The sequence below is a fragment of the Mercenaria mercenaria genome, chromosome 11 (genome assembly GCF_021730395.1).
Source record: "Mercenaria mercenaria strain notata chromosome 11, MADL_Memer_1, whole genome shotgun sequence".
NCBI classification, from domain to species: domain Eukaryota; kingdom Metazoa; phylum Mollusca; class Bivalvia; order Venerida; family Veneridae; genus Mercenaria; species Mercenaria mercenaria.
In genome coordinates this window covers 9,166,420-9,174,203 of record NC_069371.1, presented here as the reverse complement: position 1 = coordinate 9,174,203, position 7,784 = coordinate 9,166,420, and positions in this window count along the sequence as shown.

The window sequence follows — 7,784 nt, the reverse complement described above, 5'->3', positions numbered from 1 at the left end:
AAATTTCCTCTACACCCCCAGCCACAGGAAAACCCCTCCCGGAAATTAAGGCGGGAGACTAAAGCCCATAAAGGGCCCCGTCTCAATGATTAAAGACTCGGCAAAAGGGAAAAGCCCCTCATCGTCTTTCCCCACAGATCACTCTCTGCCCAGGGGAAGCTCCGATCAACAATAAAGCCCCGTACAAACCCAAAGGGAAGGTGGCCTTGTATAACCTGCAAAGTAGCTTTTTCCGGGGTTTTCCTTCCCTTTTGGGGCCCTTGCGGGCAAAAAAAGGGGCCCAGGAAAACTGGGTAAGCTAGGTCTCATCAAAAAACCCAAACCAAAACCCTTGGGGAAAAACAAGGAAAAAGTCACCATCATAAAGGGCAAAAACGAACAATGCTTTACAATAAAAAACAAACTTTTTTCCGAATTTTGCTTTGAAAATTAATTTTTACAACTTTTGACAAAAGGGAAATCAGTCTTTTTACGGGATTAAATTATTCATTTTTTTTTTGTGTTGTTTAATTGCTTTGTCTATATTGAAAGGGGTTTTTTTCATGGGGACAGAATTTATGGAATTCAATTTTGAAAAAAAAACGATGGAAATTTTTTGGGTTTTGTTAAAAATTTAAATTTTAAAACAATTTAAAAATCCAAAAAACTAGTCCCCCAAAAGATTTATTTTTGGGCCCTTTTTTTTTTTTGGGCCTTTTTCTGCATTTATAAGTTAACAGGTCCTAGACTGTCAGTCAATTTATTTTAAAATTTATTATCTTGCCCAGGGAAAAAAAAAAAAATTTTAGGGGGAAAATGAAATGTTCATTAAAGGGAAATTATTTGGATGCAGAAAAAAAAAATTTAAATACTCATTTTGCTTTTAAAAATTTTAAAAAACTGTTTTTTAGTCAGGCTAAAAGAACTGCTTTGCATATTTTTTATATCCAATAAAGTTTATGTGCATTTTAAAGTTAGTCAATGTGCAAGGGCTTCTTGCAGGACTTGAACCTGAATTTTTAAAAAAGTAAGGGCTTTTTTTTACACTACAAGAAGTGATCCCTTGTTTGGGCAACAGAACATTTTTTTTAAAATAAAAAATAAAATTATTGTATGTATTTTTACCCTTTCGGGAAACAGACACATTTACTATAAATTAAAACTTTATTCTTTTAACAGTAACTGGATTTTGGAAATTTGGAGGCGAATAATTTGGAACGAAATAAGGGGAATATTTGGAGGGGTAAGAAACGGATGAAAAAGATGAATGCCAACCCAAAGAAAATTTGTTTTTAAAGTAATTTTTGAAAAAATGAATTCGGCTGAGTTAAAGATTACCAGGGGTTTTTTAAAACCAAAAAAATTGGAAAAACCCAATTTTCTTAATTTTTTTTTTTTACCCTTTCCATTTTGGCCCAAAAGGTCCGCCTTTTTTTCTCAAACTGCAAAAAATTTTTGGGGTTTCAAAAAAACCGAAAAAACCGCCCCCGGGGGGTTTTTTGGGTCTTTTTGAAAAAACCGGGTTAGGGGTTTTTTTGGAAAAAAATGCAAAAACCTTTTTCGAAAATAAAACCCCTTTTTACAAAAAAAAATGGGAAATTTTGGCAAACCGGTTTAAAACCCAAATTGGGGTTTTTTTTACAAAAAAAAAACCCGCCCCCAAGTACTCTTTAAAAAAGGTTTTATAACACATTTAAATAGTTGTTGTTCTTTATTCTATTTAAAATTGACCAAATTTCCCAAGGGACCGCAGCACACACAGGCCCCTTTTTAAAATTTCTGTAATTACTTTTTCTTGAAGAATGGGGGTTCAGTGCTAACTAAAAATCAAAAGAAAAGTGGGGGCATGTTTGAAAAAAAGGGAAAAATTTTTTTCAGCAAAAAAACAAACTGCAAAAAAGTAAAAAATGAAAACCCCAAATTTTACTGGTGGGTTGATCTACGTTTCCATGAAAAGTTTGTTAAAGGTTTTTATTTCATTTGAAAAGCTACCCACATTCAAGCAAAAGAACTGTCATGGATTTTAGCAAATAAATTGCAAAGAAAATTAAAGGGAAAAAGCTCTTCAGAGCAAAAAAAACTGAAAGGCTATTTGTATCCGCCATTATGCGACTACCCCTTTTTTTCGCGCCATTTTTTTTTTTTATGTCTGTATGCCAAAACGGTTTTGGTTTTAAAATTTTTTTTTGGGGCCTTTAAAACAAGTTCAAAAAAAAGCACGTCTGGGTGGGGGATTTTAAAAAAGGGAGATTGATGACCCGAGACCATTCGGGATCCCCGGGTTGAAGAAGAAAAAATGAGGTTCAAAGCTAATAATTTATTCCCCGTACCTTAAAAAGGAACTTTTGCAGTTACCCCCAAACAGGGGGGATAAATTTTTAAAAAGAAGACTTTTGGGAAATTCGTAGACTAAAGAAGGGTTGCAGAATTTTTTAAAACCCGGTTTTTGAGTATAAGGCCACGCATAAAATTTTTCCTTTAAGGGGAGTTAATCTTTTTAAAAAAGCATATATAGGCTGAGCATCGGGGAAACTGAGACAGAGACCCCGAGTTTTTGGGAAAACTATTGAGATAGTAAAAGAGTTCCGCTATTTTGCGGTTTAGCATTATTGGCGAAATAAAGCCAAGGCCTCGGGGGTATAAACCCAATGGAGTTGAATTTCTACATATGATGCTATAGGGGGCGGCATCCAGGAGTCAGGGCAATCATTAAGTTTGAGAGGACAGAGGGCCCAGCTTTTATGCGATAGGCTCGTATCTGGGTTTATTCAAAGACTTTTTCTGAGGGAATTTAAAAAAAAGACCCGTCAAGTATAGAGTCCCAGCCATAGGAGTTTGACAATTTATTTTTAAAAAGAAATTTTAGTTTGAAAAAATTTTTGATTTCCCCGACCCTGAAATTGTCTAGCCTTTAAAAAGAAATCATTTATGAAAAAAATTTGGTTTCACGAATTTATTTAGGTAAAGGGAGCCAAAAAAAATTCTAATTTAATATTTGGTTTCACCAAAATTTTACGTTTTAAAAAAGGATATTTACTCGGGTTTTTCAGCTTCAAGACATACCCCTTTAGCAAATTTGGGCCCTAACCAAATTTTTTCAAGATACTAAAAAGGCCAGGGACTTCCCCGGGTCATATAAACCCTTCCTACCCCACTGACAAAATTTTTAAAAAATTGGGGTTTCCCCAAATTTAAATTTTTTTAAAATAAACTGTTTACAAAAGAAAACCCATTTTTATTTAATCCCCCACCCCATCACATTTATGCGGTAACTACGCTTCTTTTAAATTTTAATAAATTTTCCGTCGACTGTTTTTTCCCTTTTAATTTTCGTTTGAAATGTGGTCTTGTTATGCAAGCAGGGGTTTTTTTAAATTTTAAAACCCGGGGAGTTTTAACCCGGTTTTTAAAACAACTTGCAGTCTACCTTTAAAACCCCTATTAAACCCGTTGTCGAGGAAAAAAATCTTGCGACGCCAATTTAAAACGAAAAAACTAAAATCATTTAAAGGAAACTTTCCTTGGAAAATACAGGGTTAAAGGTTTTGTATCCCCTCCATCTAATTTTTTCCCCATTCCTTCAAAACTGTTTTAAAAATTTACATGATGGATACTCCCTAAAAGGAAATTTTTCCTATAATTGCAATCCCCTTTTGTCATGAAAAGGGGTTTCCCTGTACACCCCCGTATTGTTTTTCTAAAAATTTTATTTTGGTTCTGGTACCCGTTAAAATAGATTCTGTAGAGGGCACGGGAGGGACATGCATTTTTTCCCGCCGCCATGAACAGGCTCCTCTTTAAATTTTCCCCCCAAAACAAATTTGTCTTTACAAAACCCTTTTGGACGGGGGTTTTTTTTCTGTGGGAAAATTTTGTCCCTTTTGTAACGGGGGGCCTTTTTTTAAACATGAAATTTTTAAAATTTTTTCCCGAATCAACAGTATTTCTTCTGCTTTTTTTTTCTCTGGGATATTTCTGATATATCTTGTAATCTTCTTTTTTGGGGGGTTTTTTTGGTTTTGTTAGCGTACTATATTATTTTCGTCATTTGGGGGGGTGTTCAACAAAGAATTCAATGGCCTTAAAAAATCATTCGCCCAAATATAAACATACATTAAAAGATTTTAATCTCAACGAAAAAGAAATCCCAATTTAGTATGTAAAATAGAAAATTTCATTTAAACTATAGTAAGCCAAAAAAAAATTATTTTCCCACTGTTGGGATATTGCCCAGTTCGATTTAGAGCTTATTACAAAAAATTACAATAAGTAAAAAGGTTTTAAAAAAATCAAGATCTTCCCGGCTAAAGAAAATTTTTTTTTGTATTTGAAAAGGTAAAGAAAAGTACAATTTTTAAAAGGGGTTATTTTTTAAAACTCGGTGATAATGTCGACATTACACGTAAAGTTTTAAAAAGTATACGGCAAAACCCCAGCAAATAATTTTCAATACCAGTAAGCACGACGCCTTTTATGACCAATTTTTCCGTCATTTGAACAATTTTCAAAAAAATTAAATTTTGCACATGTTTTCTTTGTATGAATTGATGAAAACTTGCACGGGTCTCGATCATGATATATATTTGCGCACCTCCTATTTTTCTGTCTGGCTCCACCCCCTATTTTCTAAGTTTCTGTTTTGGCCCTTGAAATAATAAACAAAAAGGGGGCCATGAGGCCCTTATCGCCATTAGTACCCTTGCTCAAAATGATATGATCAAGTTTTGACATAGAGCCATAGGCACACCATTAAAAACATTCCCGGATAAAAATTTTCTTTTAAAATTAAAAATCCCTTTTGGGGCCCATCAGGGGCCCAAATTTTCCCTTTCCAAGTTTGAGGGGCCCAGGGCCCAAAAGCTGCATTTTTGTACTAACAAGACTATTCCTTACCCAGGAAGACTCAAATAATATTTAAAACCAATCTCATTAGATGCTGCTGATATAAATTTGTTTATATAAAATAAAGGGAGGTAATTTGTCATAAATCCAGTCGAAAGTTATCTACCCTGATTGTCCGAGTCCATCTGATGGCACAAATGACATTTCAAATCAGTATCTTCATTGTTTACTCATTTTAATTTGAAATAAAGGGAGGTAATTTGACATAAAATCAGTTATTAGCTATCTACCCTGATTGCCTCAGTCCAACTAAAGACAATAATGAAATTTCAAATGAGTTCTATAAATATTTACCGAGATAAATCCATTTTTATTAAAATCAGGGGAGGTAATAATGTATTGGTATATGCATGTACAAGAGTACAAGCCTATACAACAATATATTAGTAAAGTATTCATATCGATAAATGTTCAATCAAGAGTTATCTAATATGACTATTTCTTACCATGGAAGACATAAATAACGTTTCAAACCAATCTCATTAGAAGCTGCTAAGGTGTATTCATTTAGATAAAAAACAAAGGGAGGTAATTTTTTTGTCATAAATTCAGTCTATATGTATCTTCACTGATTGTCCAAGTCCATCTGTTGACATAAATGAAATTTCAGATCAGTATCTTCATTAGTTATGGAGATATACCCATTTTAATTTGAAATAAAGGGAGGTAATCTGACATAAAATCAGTCCATAGTTATCTAACCTGATTGTCTCAGTCCAACTAATGACAATAATGAAATTTCAAATAAGTCCTATAAGTACTTACTGATATAAATCCATTTTGATTACAATCAGGGGAGGTAATCAGATATAAAATACCTCTTGAACCTACGATTAGATCTGACAGATTCGTCATGGAATCCAAGATCTATTGTTATTGAAAATATTTTGGAAGTTTGTATCAAATCAAACCATAAATGAAGTCTCTATATGGCTGCAAAAGCCAAAATAGCAAATTTTGGCCCTTTAAGGGGCCATAACTCTGGAACCCATGATGGAATCTGGCCAGTTCAAGAAAGGAACTAAGATCTTGTGGTGATACAAGTTGTGTGCAAGTTTGGTTAAAATCAGATCATAAATCTTATGGTGAAACAAGTTGTGAGCAAGTTTGGTTAAAATAAACTCATAAATGAAGCTGCTATTGTGCAGACAAGGTCAAAATAGCTAATTCTGGCCCTTTCAGGGGCCATAACTCTGGAACCCATAATGGAATCTGGCAAGTTCAAGAAAGGAACAAAGATCTTATGGTGATACAAGTTGTGTGCAAGTTTGGTAAAAATCAAATCATAAATAAAGCTGCTATTGTACAGACAAGGTCAAAATAGCTAATTCTGGCCCTTTCAGGGGCCATAACTCTGGAACCCATAATGGGATCTGGCCAGTTCAAGAAAGGAACCGAGATCTTATGGTGATACAAGTTGTGTGCAAGCCTGGTTGAAATAAAATTAAAACTAGAAAATGCTTTTGTAAAAAAGCGCATGTCTCCCCCAGTGCAAAGTCCTATAGGCAAGAAGTCAATAGGGGTCAAAGAGACACTGATGGTTGGCTGCAATAGGGATCATCTACTTGGCATGTCCAGTCATCCCGCTAAATTTCAACACTTTTGGCCTAGTGGTTCTCAAGTCACTGTTCAGGCTCCTGTGACCTTGACCTTTGATCAAGTGACCTCAAAATAAATAGGGGTCATCTACTCTGCATGTCCAATCATCCTATTAAGTTTCAACATTGTAGGTCAAGTGATTCTCAAGTTATTTCCAAAAAATGATTTTACATGAACAGCCCACTGTGACCTTGACCTTTAATAGACTGACCCCAAAATCAATAGGGGTCATCTACTCTGCATGTTCAATCATCCTATGAAGTTTCAACATTCTGGGTCATGTAGTTCTCAAGTTATTGATCGGAACTGGTTATCAATGTTCAGGCCCCTGTGACCTTGACCTTTAATAGAGTGACCCCAAAAACAATAGGGGTCATTTACTCTGCATGAACAATCATCCTATGAAATTTCAACATTCTGGGTTGAGAGGTTCTAAAGTTATTGATTGGAAATGGTTTTCCATGTTAAGGCCCCTGTGCCCTTGACCTTTAACAGAGTGACCCTAAAATCGTTAGGGGTCATCTACTCTGCATGACCAATCATCCTATGAAGTTTCATCATTCTGGGTCAAGTGGTTCTCAAGTTACTGACCGGAAATGGTTTTCAATGTTCAGGCCCCTGTGACCTTGACCTTTCACAGAGTGACCCCAAAATCGTTAGGGGTCATCTACTCTGCATGACCAATCATCCTATTAAGTTTCAACATTCTGGGTCAAGTGGTTCTCAAGTTACTGACCGGAAATGGTTTTCAATGTTCAGGCCCCTGTGACCTTGAACTTTAATGGAGTGACCCCGAAATCGATAGGGGTCATCTACTTTGCATGTACAATCATCCTATGAAGTTTCAACATTCTGGGTCAAGTGGTTCTCTAGTTATTGATCGGAAATGGTTTTCCATGTTTAGGCCCCTGTGACCTTGACCTTTGATGGAGTGACCCCAAAATCAATAGGGGTCATCTATTCTTTATGACCAATCATCCTATGAAGTTTCAACATTCTGGGTCAAGTGGTTCTCTAGTTATTGATCGGAAATGGTTTTCAATGTTCAGGCCCCTGTGACCTTGACCTTTGATGGAGTGCCCCCAAAATCAATAGGGGTCATCTACTCTTCATGACCAATCATCCTATGAAGTTTCAACATTCTGGGTCAAGTGGTTCTCTAGTTATTGATCGGAAATGGTTTTCAATGTTCAGGCCCCTGTGACCTTGACCTTTGACGGAGTGACCCCAAAATCAATAGGGTCATCTACTCTTCATGACCAATCATCCTATGAAGTTTCAACATTCTGGGTCAAGTGGTTCTC